We start from the raw sequence: 15692 nt of genomic DNA on the forward strand, positions 1-15692 counted from the left end.
CAAGAAACTCATCTAAGCAACAAGGATAAAAACAAATTCAAAGTGAAAGGCTGGAAAACAATACTCCAAGCAAACAACACCCAAAAAAAAGCAGGTGTAGCAATACTCATATCTAATAATGCTGACTACAAGACAGAAAAAGTACTCAGAGACAAAAATGGTCATTTCATAATGATTAAGGGGACAATGAATCAAGAAGACATAACAATCCTTAATATATATGCACCAAACCAAGGAGCACCAAAATATATAAGACAGCTACTTATTGACCTTAAAACAAAAACTGACAAAAATACAATCATACTTGGAGACCTCAATACACCGCTGACGGCTCTAGATCGGTCATCCAAACAGAAAATCAATAAAGATATAGTGGCCTTAAATGAAATACTAGAACACCTGGATATGATAGACATCCACAGGACACTTCATCTCAAAGCGACAAAGTATACATTTTTCTCTAGTGTACATGGAACATTCTCAAGAATTGACCATATGTTGGGCCACAAAGACAATATCAGCAAATTTGGAAAAATTGAAATTGTGCCAAGCATATTCTCTGATCATAAAGCCTTGAAACTAGAATTCAACTGTAAAAAAGAGGGGGAAAAACCCACAAAATTGTGGAAACTAAACAACATACTTCTAAAAAGTGAATGGGTCAAAGAAGAAATAAGCGCAGAGATCAAAAGATATATACAGACAAATGAAAATGAAAATACGACATATCAGAATCTCTGGGATGCAGCAAAAGCAGTAATAAGAGGAAAGTTCATATCACTTCAGGCCTATATGAACAAACAAGAGAGAGCTGAAGTAAACCACTTAACTTCACACCTTAAGGAACAAGAAAAAGAAGAACAAAGACAACCCAAAACCAGCCAAAGAAAGGAGATAATAAAAATCAGAGCAGAAATAAACGAAATAGAGAACAGAAAAACTATAGAAAAAATCAATAAAACAAGGAGCTGGTTCTTTGAAAAGATCAACAAAATTGACAAACCCTTGGCAAGACTCACCAAGGAAAAAAGACACAGGACTCAAATAAATAAAATCCAAAATGAAAGAGTAGAGATCACCACAGACATCATAGATATACAAAGAATTATTGTAGAATACTATGAAAAACTATATGCCTCCAAATACAACAATCTAGAAGAAATGGATAAATTCCTAGAACAATACAACCTTCCTAAACTGAGTCATGAAGAAGCAGAAAGCCTAAACAGACCAATCAGCAGGGAGGAAATAGAAAAAACTATTAAAAACCTCCCCAAAAATAAAAGTCCAGGCCCAGACGGTTGTACTAGTGAATTCTATCAAACATTCAAAGAAGACTTGGTTCCTATTCTACTCAAAGTCTTCCAAAAAATTGAAGAAGAAGCAATACTTCCAAACACATTTTATGAGGCCAACATAACCCTCATACCAAAACCAGGCAAGGATGGCACAAAAAAAGAAAACTACAGACGAATATCTCTAATGAATACATATGCTAAAATACTAAACAAAATACTGGCAAATCGAATACAACAACATATTAAAAAAATAATACATCATGATCAAGTGGGATTCATCCCAGAATCTCAAGGATGGTTCAACATACGTAAAACAGTTAACGTAATACACCATATCAACAAAAGAAAGAACAAAAACCACATGATCTTATCAATAGATGCAGAAAAGGCTTTTGATAAAATACAACACAATTTTATGTTTAAGACTCTCAACAAAATGGGTATAGAAGGAAAATATCTCAACATGATAAAGGCCATATATGATAAACCATCAGCCAACATCATATTAAATGGCGTATAACTGAGGACTTTCCACCTTAAATCAGGAACACGACAGGGGTGTCCACTCTCTCCACTCTTATTTAACGTGGTGCTAGAAGTTCTGGCCAGAGCAATCAGACAAGACAAAGAAATAAAAGGCATCCATATCGGAAAAGAAGAAGTAAAGGTATCACTTTTTGCTGATGATATGATCCTATACATCGAAAACCCAAAGGACTCCACAAAAAGATTACTAGAAACAATAAACCAATACAGTAAGGTCGCAGGATACAAAATTAACATACAGAAGTCAATAGCCTTTCTATATGCCAACAATGAAATATTAGAAAACGAACTCAAAAAAATAATCCCCTTCACGATTGCAACAAAAAAAATAAAATACCTAGGAATAAACATAACAAAGAATGTAAAGGACCTATATAAAGAAAACTACAAGGCATTGCTAAAAGAAATAGAAAAAGACACAATGAGGTAGAAAAATATTCCTTGTTCTTGGATAGGAAGAATAAATATAATTAAAATGGCCATATTACCCAAAGTAATATATAAATTTAATGCAATTCCCATCAAAATTCCTATGACATTTTTTAAAGAAATGGAACAAAAAATCATAAGATTTATATGGAACTATAAAAAACCCCGAATAGCCAAAGCAATCCTAAGGAAAAAGAATGAAGCTGGGGGCATTACAATACCTGACTTTAAACTATATTATAGGGCCACAATAATCAAAACTGCATGGTATTGGCAGAAAAATAGACACTCAGACCAATGGAACAGAATAGAAAGCCCAGAAATAAAACCACATATATATGGTCAAATAATCTTTGATAAAGGGGCCAACTACACAAAATGGAGAAAAGAAAGCCTCTTCAACAAATGGTGTTGGGAAAACTGGAAAGCCACATGCAAAAGAATGAAACTCGACTACAGCCTGTCCCCGTGTACTAAAATTAATTCAAAATGGATCAAAGACCTAAATATAAGATCTGAAACAATAAAGTACATAGAAGAAGACATAGGTACTAAACTCATGGATCTGGGTTTTAAAGAACATTTTATGAACTTGACTCCAATGGCAAGAGAAGTGAAGGCAAAGATAAATGAATAGGACTACATCAGAATAAAAAGTTTTTGCTCAGCAAGAGAAACTGATATCAAAATAAACAGACAGCCAACTAAATGGGAACTGATATTTTCAAACAACAGCTCAGATAAGGGCCTAATATCCAAAATTTACAAAGAACTCATAAAACTCAACAACAAACAAACAAACAATCCAATAAAAAAATGGGAAGAGGACATGAACAGACACTTCTCCCAGGAAGAAATACAAATGGCCAACAGATATATGAAAAGATGCTCAGCTTCATTAGTTATTAGAGAAATGCAAATCAAAACTACAATGAGATACCACCTCATCCCTGTTAGATTAGCTATTATCAACAAGACGGGTAATAACAAATGTTGGAGAGGCTGTGGAGAAAGGAACCCTCATACACTGTTGGTGGGAATGTAAAGTAGTACAACCACTATGGAGGAAAGTATGGTGGTTCTTCAAAAAACTGCAAATAGAACTACCTTATTACCCAGCAATCCCTCTACTGGGTATATACCCCAAAACCTCAGAATCATTGATACTTAAAGACACATGTAGCCCCATGTTCATTGCAGCACTGTTCACAGTGGCCAAGACATGGAAACAACCAAAAAGCCCTTCAATAGAAGATTGGATAAAGAAGATGTGGCACATATACACTATGGAATACTACTCAGCCATAAGAAATTATGACATTAGATCATTTACAGCAAAATGGTGGGATCTTGATAACATTATACGGAGTGAAATAAGTAAATCAGAAAAAAACAAGAACTACATGATTCCATACATTGGTGGAACATAAAAACGAGACTAAAAGACATGGACAAGAGTGTGGTGGTTACCAGGGGTGGGGGGAAGGAGGATGCAGGAGGGAGGGAGGGAGGGAGAGAGTTAGGGGGAGGGGGAGGGGCACAGAGAAAACTAGAGAGAGGGTGACGGAGGACAATCTGACTCTGGGCGAGGGGTATGCAACATAATTTAATGACAAGATAACCTAGACATGTTTTCTTTGAATATATGTACCCTGAATTATTAAAGTCATCCCATTAACATTAATAAAAATTTATTAAAAAAAAAACTAACATATTTTAACAAATTTAACCTGATTAATTAAGAAGTTTTTTCTAAAAAGTAGGTGTTGTCTGCCAGAACCAAATAATTGTTTAATGTCAATTTTTTCCAATGACTTTCTCTCACTGGTGTGTATAAATTAAAGCCCACCAGAACTCCCCTGCATTTAGAACAGAACAAGTGACATATATTCTTAGATTTCCCTCTATCATCTCTATCTACCTAGCAGACCCAAAACATTGCCCTTCTCTCTAAAGTTGTTCATACTTTCAAACACTTTATTCAAGCAAACACAAACCCTCTAGTACAAAATGCTGTGCAGGTACTAGGGGGCTTCATAAATTATTTTCAAGTGGCTGGTGATTGAGGGATCCCCTGGACCCCTCTTCCTCTTTTGTCTCATCTCTTTCTTTACTTCCTCTAACTCACACCCCTCCAGCCACACTTGCTTCTTCTTCTTCAAACATACTAAGTAGTACAGTGTGTCCGTGAAATCATGGTGCACTTTGACCGGTCACAGGAAAGCAACAAAAGACGATAGAAAGGTGAAATCTGCACCAAACAAAAGGAAAACTCTCCCAGTTTCATACCTATTCAGTGCAGTTTGATGTGGGCTCATGCACAGATTTTTTAGGACTTCTTAGGTAGCTATACCATATAGCCTCTACAGACTCGTCACTGACTGATGGCCTACCAAGACGGGGTTTCTCCACCAAACTGCCGGTTTCCTTCAATTGCTTATCTCACCCAGTAATGTTATTCCTATGTGGTGGCGCTTCGTTATAAGCACACCAATATTCACGTTGCACTTTGGTCACAGATATGAATTTAGCAAGCCACAGAACACACTGAACTTTCCTCTGTACTGTCCACATCTCAACTGGCATGGCCGTGGGCTGCTCCGCTGTATACATGGTGTTACATCATCATCTGTGCATGTGCACATGCTGCCACATCATGTGCCACATGTGCACATGCAGTTTCCTACAGAAACTGGGAGGATTTTCCTTTTATTTGGTGCTGATTTCACGTTTCTATCGTCTTTTGTTGCTTTCCTGTGACCAGTCAAAAGTGCACCATAACTTTACGGACACACTGTATTTCTACCTTAGGACCTTTGAACTTTCTGTTCCCTTTGGCTCAAATGCCCTTTCCTACCATATCTATAAGGTTTATTTTCTTCTTTTAGGGCTCTTGGCATCTTCCATTTAACAGTGAGATCTTCTCCAACCACTGGATTCAATAAAATACCCCCATAAACCAGCCCACACCACTTCAGCTATCTAACTTCCTTCCTTGCTATATTTTTCTTTATGGTCTTATCAAAAACTTACATTTACCTATTTTATTTGTTTATATATTGTCACACTTTCCCATGTAAGCTCCATGAAGGCAAGCCTTTTAAATATTTTCTTCACTTAGATTATCAATAGTCCTTAGGTGAATTCATGATACATAGAGAACACTCAATGAATATTTGAGTGAATGAATGAATGTTTCAATAAGAAAATACAGTGTCAGGGTGAAATAAACAAAAAATTACTAGTATGTCTTGGCTAGAGTTTCTTAGGGAAAATTCTTTCCTTCCTGGGACCATCCATGAGCATGTACACACAGCCTAGTAATATTACCATGAAATTAGACTTTCTTTCTTAGGTCATCAAGCTCACACATAAAGTATTCGAAACCCTCAGCCTATCTCAATAAAGCTTGCTGATACAACTTGATTATAATACAGCAGTTTTGTTTAGACTCAATGATATGCTTGAAATGCAACTATATGATTGGTTTTTAAAAGATTACTTGGTAATATGTGAAAAAACTGGTTTTCCCTGATGTGATAAAGCCACCAGCCCCTGTGATCTAGAATTCTTGATAAAAATAAGGATAACATTCAGCTGATTCCATTAAGGAGCCCCCTGGCTGTCTCCCTACGAGAGCCTAAGGCAACAAATAGTACAGATCTCACTGCTGCACCTGGCAGGACTGACTCCTAGGCCTAGAAGTGTTGTCTCTCCTTCCACTGAATAATAAAGGACTTTGCTTTCCCCAGGATCCATAAGCTATATAAGCACTGGTCCTATCCTGCATTCAACCCTTATCTAGAGGAAAGTAAACTGTAACTCTTAACTCTCCTCGAGACCCCTGATACCTACCAACCTTCTCCCCTATAAGTCTCAGAAACAGCCTGATCGGGCAGTGGCACAGGGGATAGAGCATCAGACTGGGATGCTGAAAACCCAGGTTCGAGACGCCAAGGTCGCCAGCTTGAGCGAGGGCTCATCTGGTTTGAACAAAAAGCTCACCAGCTTGGACCCAAGGTAGCTGGCTCGAGCAAGGGGTTACTCGGTCTGCTGAAGGCCTGTGGTCAAGGCACGTATGAGAAAACAATCAAACCCGGGTCCCCCGCACGCCAGGCTGACGCTCTACCGCTGAGCCAACCAGCCAGGGCCAGAAAACAATCAATGAACTATTAAGGCGTTGCAATGTGCAACAAAAAACTAATGATTGATGCTTCTCATCTCTCCGTTCCTGTCTGTCTGTCCCTGTCTATCCCTCTCTCTGACTCTCTCTCTGTAAAAAAATAAATTAAAAAAAAAAAAAAAAAAAAAAAAATATATATATATATATATATATATATATATATATATATATGTCTCAGAAAGACAGATTCATTTTATTATGAGTCTATGTCTCTGTGCAAAGGTCTGTTCTCCTCCCCCCCCCAAAGAACCCCCCCCCCCAAAAAAAGAATTGCTTCAGTTTTGCTTCAGAACTAGAAAACCAGCTTAGTCAAACTAATACACAAAAGGATATAATCACAGTTGACGTAACCTCAAAATAACATCAACAAATATTTACTGAGGGTAAAACACTGGCTGCTTGCCATAAAAAAGAAAGGTGAGATATGAGCGCTTCTTCCAAAGATCTTAAATGACACTGACTCCTTACCTGTAGCAAAGCCAAAGCTAGCCTATTCTTCATGCCCACCTAATAATTGTTGAAACCCTAGGACAGGTTTCTGAGGGGACCCCAATGTTCTTGGCTAAAATGGTTAATGAGACTTCAAAGCTGATGGGCAGATAAATCCAAAGCAGTCTGAATAAAACTTTTAACCAAAAAAATGAAAGAGAGGTCCTTCTCTGGCCACCAGGGAAAGTGGAGACAGAAGGAGAATGGAATACATGCAGCAGGCTGAGGACTCACCCTCAAGTCAAGTTGAGTCTGGGGACATGGCCATTCCCCCTGTGAGGACACAAGTTTGTGTTTGGTGAACAATATTTTAAGTGGAATGCCAGGTAGTGCCACTTAAATTAAGCTTCAACTTCTGGAACTTCCTAAGTGCTGGGCAGATAAAATATATTATGCTCATTTTGTTAAAGATGGCGCTGCCCACTTGGAAGCCCGTTGCCCAAGTGATGATATTGGTTGCCCTTCTTGCTTGGGATGGGCGTGATTATATTAATGTGTGTTAGGGGCGGGCTGTGGGCAGGGGACTAAGCTTTTCCCGCCCTTTGATGTGGGGTGGTGCAATCCCATCATGCCTCAGATAAGTGACTTTGTATCAGAGACTTACTTGTTTGTATATTGGATTAAGGGTTTTGATTTCTATACTATAAAGTGAGGCAGACGGGGAGCTTGTTCTCTCTCGGTTCCTGAGATTAGCATTAGAGAGGAGAGCACAGTAAGGCCACATGGAGGAGAAGAGAAACAGCTAAGATGGCAGAGTGCTGAAGGAGAAGCCAGTTTGTGCAGAGTTTGTGCCGAGGGAAGATGATGGGGAACAGAGGTGAATAAGTCTGGTGAGCTAGAAACCTTTGATTCTGGGAAACTTGGATAAATCAGTAGCTTTGTGAGCACTGAGTGAGTGGATTTTGGAGTTCAGTGTGTGTTTTTATTTGCCCGGCGGGTGCAAGCTAGGATTAAAGCTAATGGTCCACCAGTTCTTGGCTCCATTGTTTCATTACCTACTGTCCGAATCTAATGCGAACCTGCATGTGAATGGCCATGATGGCGGCTCCTGGCCATACACTAAGCCTCTCGCTTTTTCATTTTCTATTCTCTAACCCTGACAAGGAGAGTGTCCTATAATGGACAAGATATTAAAATCATGCAAGTTCATCAATATAATCCTGAGACTCTGTCTTGATGAGCTCCATTCTGAGAATCTGGGAGGGCTGAGCCTGGATGCAAACACTGCCATCCTCCTGGGCAGACCAAAGCGGACCTCTGGGGTCATATCAGGATGGAGCTAAGACCCTAGGGCAGGGATAGTCAACCTTTTTATATCTACCGCCCACTTTTGTATCTCTGTTAGTAGTAAAATTTTCTAACAGCCCACCGGTTCTACAGTAATGATGATTTATAAAGTAGGGAAGTAACTTTACTTTATAAAATTTATAAAGCAGAGTTATAGCAAGTTAAAGCATATAATAATAATTACTTACCAAGTACTTTATGTTGAATTTTTGCTAAGTTTGGCAGAATAAATCTTTATAAAACAACTTACTATATAGTTAAAGCTATGTTTTTATTTATACTTTGGTTGCTCTGCTACCGTCCACCATGAAAGCTGGAACGCCCACTAGTAGGTGATAGGGACCAGGTTGACTACCACAGCCCTAGGGGGAAAAAAGGATTGGAGCAAAAGGAGATGGAGAGAGTGGAGATAGTTGGGAGAGAGCCTCCAATTTTCATCTGAGGCAAATTTATGGGAAAAGTAATAAATGTTTTACATCATTCTCAGGTATATTATAGATCAGAAGTTGGAAAACCAAAGCTCACCACCAGTCTTTATGAATTAAGTTTTATTGTATCACAGCCTGGATCAGTTTGTTATGTGCCATTCGTGACTGCATTTATGTTACAGGAGTGGCATTGAGTAGTTGTGATTGAGACTGTATGTCCCACAAAGCCAAATATATTTGCCATCTGGGCCTTTACAGAGAAAGTTGGCTGACCTCTAGTTTCAAACATGAAAAAAAATTCTGCCAACCCATTCAGTACCTTTTTTCAGAAAAGTGAGTTTAGCCCAGAATTTTCTGGCTTTTTTTTCATTCTTGTTTCCCCTTTTTGAAATTGCTTGCATTACCCCTGGCTCCTCTCCCGATTCCATCAGGCCTAGGGAAGAAATTCTGTGTGTACTTGGACTGCACCCATCTGTGGAGATGGGTGACATAAACAAGAGATTTACCACATTCTGTAGAAATGAAAGACAGTGTGAACACATTTTAAGGAAAGCAGTCCCCAGCCCTCTTCAGTAAATACTGAGAGCTTATTTTTCAATGTCTCACATTCAGTCAATACTCTCAATAGTTTTCATAGCATAGTATATCTTTGAATAATGTTTTTTTATTAAACTAAATATTTATTGAACCCATACAGGATGTCAGTTGCCACTCTAAGAGCTTTATGTGAACTGTCCCATTAGATCCTTATACTAGACCTGAAGACACACAGCAGCATGCTTTTACAGATGAGAAAACTGAGGGACAGAGCCAGCTGAGTAACTTGCTCCAGGTCAGACACACAATAAATGGGGGAGCAGGTTTTCCAACCACTTCTGAACTACAAACTTGACCATACACTATACTACTACCTCAGGAAAATGTGAAAATAAAGTTAATCAAAAATCTAAGCAAAAAGTAAATTTTTTCAGTCAATGTTTAAGCATCTATCAAACACTAATAACAAAGACTTGGAAGAACAATATAAACTTTTTATTTACATCAATTATTCTATAATTTTTAAATAAATATCTTCTATAAGACTATTTAAAAAGTATAACTTTTAGTAATTTTTATGCACTCCTGGGATTTTGATGTCTTCATTGGGTTACAAAGCATTTCAGAGTCATTTCTATTAAATTCAAGTAAGTAAGACTGTCATAAACTAATGATTTTCTTATTACATTTGAAATATAGACATTGAAAGAAAGCAAGGATAATGTAATTTTTTCCACATTTTATTTACATGTATTGGTTAAAATACTTGCAAAAATTTTGTAAGTCCCAGAAACAGCAGGCTTTTAATTCTTACACTTCAAGCTCTATTGATTCATCAGGGGCCTTCACATAGCAAGATTTTCTACACATAGCTAAAAATATAACTCATTCATGATATTTAGAATAATAACTTTAGAAGAAAAGTTTTTGAAGTAAGGACCAAATTCCTAGATGATTGGGAATTGGCTCTGTTTCTGCCCCAGGTTCTTCTCCAGAAAATCTGACATGAAAGTTTCCAATAACTTCACCAGAGAATTTCTTTTAAATTTTAATCAATAACAGTATGGCAGAGACTCCTATATCTGTGTCTGATTTTACAACACATATAGTATGAAAAAGATTTTTTTTAATACATAAACTTTTGGTTTCTGATAAAGCATGTAAGAAAGTTGAAAATCTTCACTCTGTCCTAACAACAGGTAAAAAAAAACAAAACAAAAAGCTGAACAAACAGAAAAGTAAACAATTATGCCAGGGAAGTAAGGACGCAGAGAAAACCACTACCTTCAAAACTGGTGAGACAGGTGAATACCTAGAACTACAACTTACTTATGGAGAAAATGCTATAAGAAACAGTGTTGAAGCAGAAAAACCAAACTGTGATTGAGGAATTTCTGGAGGTTCGCTGTGGACAACCATGAGAGAAAAACTTCTTAGGGACCTCATCATGGGGGTGCCAGCACTTTTGTGAGTTTTACGTCCAGGAACTGTACCAGTTCCACAGTAATATTGAAGAAAAATGCTTTCTGGCTTCCAGCAGAGCATTCTGTTGTTTTTAACAAGGACTGCCCTGGGAAGAGGCTATTTTACCAGAGCCTAATTTACTTGAATTTTACCAGAGCCTAACCTACCTGGGAGAAGAAAAAATACCAGAGCCTAACCTACCTGGAGAAGAAAAAATACCAGAGCCTAACCTACCTGGGAGAAGAAAAAATACCAGAGCCTAACCTACCTGGGAGAAGAAAAAATACCAGAGCCTAACCTACCTGGGAGAAGAAAAAATACAGAACTCCAATCAGTTCTAGCTTTCTGTGTGGAGGAAGGAAAATATACAAATCCAGCCCCCTCCAGCCATCCTGTTCCACTTAAAAGGAGAAGAAAAAAACAACACTGAGAAGTACCAATGAAGTCCATAGTCTTGGGACACAGGCTCACCAAATACTAACACCTTATCATAGCACTATAACATTCTTCCCCTCCTCTACACCTTAATTCTACATTACTAAAGGCATTTTACCCAAGACATTGTGTAAGCCTTTCAACAAAAAACTATAAAGCATACCAAAAGGCAAAACAACACAGCTGGAAGACACGGAACAAGTATTAGAACCATAGTTAGATATGGTAAAAACATTGAAATTATCAAAGTAGGAATTGTTTTAAACTGTGATTAATATGCTAAGAGTTTTGACGGAAAAAATAGACAACATTCAAGAACAAATGGATAATTTAAGTAGAGAAATAAAAATTCTAAAAATAGTCAAAAAATGAGAGATCAAAAATACTAGAACAGAAATAAAGAATATCTTTGAAGGGCTCATTGGTAGCTTGAACACAATGAGCTGATAATTTTCCCAAATTAATGTCAAACACCAAACCACAGACCCAGGAAACTCAGAGAACATCAAGCAGGATAAATGCAAAAAAAAAAAAAAAAAAAAAAAAAGGAAAAGAAAAGAAAAGAAATCCCACATTAAATACAAAGACACATATAGTTTCAACATAAAATGATGAAGATATATCATGCTAACACTAATCAAAAGAAAGTGGGAGTAGATATATATATTAATTTCAGAAAGAGTCAGCTAACTTTCAGAGCAAAAGAAGTTATCAGGGATAAAGAGGAGAATTACATAACGGGATAAAGGGATTAATACTTCAAGAAAGCTAATCATCTTTCATGGTTATGCACCTAACAACAGAGTATCAAAATAACATGAGATGAAAAACATTAGAACTTCAAGAAGAAATAAATTGACTATTATACTTGAGGAATTTAACACTTTCTTTTGCATATTACAAAGCTTCTATGATACAAACTGTGATTTGAGTGAATTAAGAAAACTCTATAATTATCATTATCTTGATTGCTAATATTCATTAAGCACTTGGCTATAATATTTCATGGAATCTAAGGTTCTATCAATCATAAGACAATTATTTTATCATCCACCCAGGAAGAAAATGCTACCAATGAAATCATAGCACCATTGATTGATTGTAAGATATATTTCAGAGATATCAAAGTGTGAAAAAGTGTGAGTCTTGGAATCAATGAAAAATAATGTGTACCAAATACTCTATGTACTTAATTTCATTTAGTTCTCAAAATAAATTTATGAGTTTAGTACTATTACATGGACCATTTTTCAGATGACAAAATAAAGGCTTAAGTTCCTTATAAGTGAGAAATCCATGCCTGCCTGTATCTTAGAATAAAACAGAAAAAAGATTGTGAGACAGAATTCAAGTTGTCTAGTATATCAACTCTTACCTCTCATACCTGGAGTTTTGCATTACAACAACAACAAATGTAATGACCTCTTTTCCCCACCATCTATGACATGCAAGAACACACATTCCTTTGCTTGTGCCCTATATGTACAAGCACTTCTCAGAGTACAGAAACAACACTGAGGAAAGAAGGAAGGAAGGAAGGAAGGGAGAGAGGGAGGGAGGGAGGGAGGGAGGGAGGGAGGGAGGGAGGGAGGGAGGGAGGGAAGAAAGGAGGAAAGAAAGAAAGAAGGAAAGAAAGAAAGAAAGAAAGAAAGAAAGAAAGAAAGAAAGAAAGAAAGAAAGAAAGAAAGAAAGAAAGAAAGAAAGAAAGAAAGAAAGAAAGAAAGAAAGAAAGAAAGAAAAAGAAAGAAAGAAAGGAAGGAAGAAAGAAAGGGAAATAGGGAAAGAAATAGATTAAACAAGTACCACAAACCTTCAGTAATTACTGAATCTGGGCTGGGTTCAGGAATATCAATAACATACCCTCTCTCTTTGTAAAAATATGTTTGAAAATAAACATAATAAGAGTTTATTTTTAAAGGGGAGGGAGGGAAGAAAGCTTGATTATTGCTGAAGCAGCAGAATCTTGAAATTTCCATAGCCATAGACTAATTTGCTGAGCCCCCCTGAAGCCTGGGGTCCCATGCTGAGGCCTGTGGAAGACTTGGGGCTGACCCGAGAATGGCAGCAGAAGGGTCAGTTGAGTGGGCAGAAAGAGAGACAGGGGAGAAAATGAGGATAGGGAGGAAAAAATAAAGGAGGAGGAGCATAGTGAAAAGTGGATGCAAGTTAGAAAATAGTCACTGAAAAGTTGACAGCTTGACAACCTCTTGTGATGGCTAGGCTTTAAAGAACAAAGTTGCTGAAAAATTGATCCTAAATTCTGAGAATGAGAGCTCAGTCCATGGATCCCCGAACATACTGGTTCCCCAAAATACACTTCCAAATATGAAGTTAAAATACCCTTAAATAAATTGTGTTATTTTCAAGATATTTGGCTACATTTCTCACAATTTCATAATTTTTCAATCTCCCAAATAACTTTTTCCCCTCACAAGAAAGATATATGTATAATAATATATGGAAGTTACTGGTCTGAAACTCTCTCTTCTTTTCCATTTGGGGTATGATTTAGGTACCTGGGAATGTTTGCATTGAATATAGCCTATTCATCCACATTGATTACCACAGCGATAGTTGGGTTGAAGCCAGGCTGTTGACAGATTCATCAAAAATACAAAGTTGATGAGAGTACAGTTTGCAAATAAAATTAATTAAATTCATTAGTAAAAGCAGAAAAACCAGTCAATAGTTCATTAGAATAGAAAAAAATTTTCTTAATAGAAGGACATCATAAAACTGATGGTTAAAATTGAATTATTTTCTTAATTTTTTTTTTATTTATTCATTTTTGAGTGAAGAGAAAAGAGAGACAGAGTGATAGAGACAGAGAAGGGGGTAGGGGAGGAGCAGGCAGCATCAACTCCAGTATGTGCTTGACTAGGCAAGCCCAGGTTTTTGAACTGGCCACCTCCGCTTTCTAGGTCAACGCTTTATCCACTGCACCACCACACGTCAGGCAAAATTGAATTAATTTTTATAAGAGCTAATAACCCTGCCTAGGAAGCACCAATACAGAAGTGACTTTCTAATCCTTGGGCATGTCACAAGATACTTGGGCATGTCACAAGATATAAAATCCTGAATGTTTCGGCAGACCCTTTTACTACTTACCTGTTCTCACCAGGTGTGTGCATTTCTTCTCCATGCTGAATCCCTGAAGGATATCTATACACTATGTAGAATAAAGGCAACTTCTCCCCTCTGGACTGATAAAGTTTATAAAATGTTCTGGAGACGCATTTATTAGGTTGGGAAATGAAATCTTAATTCAGGCTTTGAGGAACTACTGTTCCTTTGAGAATTTGTTTTTGCCACTTTACCCTACACAGCCCCTGGTTTGGCAAAGGAGCACACAAGAACAGTTGCCCCGTGGAAAACCCCTCCAATGAGCAGGCACTCCTTACACAGTCTGGTTAATTTCCTTTATTCACTCAGTTCTCGGAAGACCATCATCCCAGGATCCTTGCTGCAAAAAAACTGCGAAGTCATGAGAGCTGAGTCATAAAAAGTTGAATGTTTGTCTTTTCTGGCTTTATAGATGTGTTTGTTTGTTGTTTGCTGACATGCTGCATTAATGTCAGTTTAGCTGTGTGACATTTCTCTGATCTCCACGGCGGGTTGTGGACCCCCAGACTTACGCAGCTCTTCTCTTAGAACCAGACTTGTTTTCCCAGGCCCTTGTGAATATGGAGGCTAGAGAGAAGGGGGTGTGCATGCACAGGCTCACAAATACAAAATCCAGCCTCCACTGAGGACGGCGGCCTGCTGCACAGTGGGAACTAAGAGATACAAGGCTGCCCATGTAACAGATGCAAGTTTCCCGTGCTCCAATTCAGCTGGGAACTCAGGCTGTAAAGCAGAAATAAATCACACGGAACTTGCTGTCATCTCTCTGCGTTCCTGCTAAACCCTCCAACGCTGCCGCTTGACTGGCTGGAGTCGCTGTAGTTTTTCAATGAGGGTTGGAGGCTGGCATTGGCAGCACTGCCTAATTTTTAGCTAATACCTTTGTGGGTTCTACATTCACATCTGGCCAGTGCCATCATGCTGAGTATTATTATAATAGGCTGCTGCTCTTTCCCAAGCAGGAAGCTGGAGTCCTGTTACCGGCAGCCTAAACATAGGCTGGTTCCAAACACAACAGCACATCACAGCCAGGGACGGGTCTGCGGAGTGGGACTTCTCCCAAGGCATAAAAAAGGGAGAGAGAGAAAGAGAGAGAGAGAGAGAGAAATGTGTTAACTGTGCTAACAGTGCCAAGTAATATACTTCGTTAAAAATTTAATCACCTACAAGTGCAAAATAAGTGCAAAGCAATCATGTTATAATTAGCACAGCAATTAACACCTCCCTTTTTGATAGCACATGCATCCTAGGAAGTGCAGGATTGCACGTGTTTATGCTACTGACAGGCTCAGTTCCTATAAAGAATGAAAAATTTGCTTAAATAGAATTTTGGGAGTTTTGGCATTTGTGTTGTTATGTGTTCATGAAATCTCAGAACCAGCTGCCATTTTGGTTTTGTGCAAAAGTTGTTCTGCTGTGTAATATAACTAAGCAACTTCACTTTGTGTGTTCTCCAAGCTTCTTTTTAGC

This window comes from Saccopteryx leptura, chromosome 3 (genome assembly GCF_036850995.1).
Source record: "Saccopteryx leptura isolate mSacLep1 chromosome 3, mSacLep1_pri_phased_curated, whole genome shotgun sequence".
NCBI lineage: Eukaryota > Metazoa > Chordata > Mammalia > Chiroptera > Emballonuridae > Saccopteryx > Saccopteryx leptura.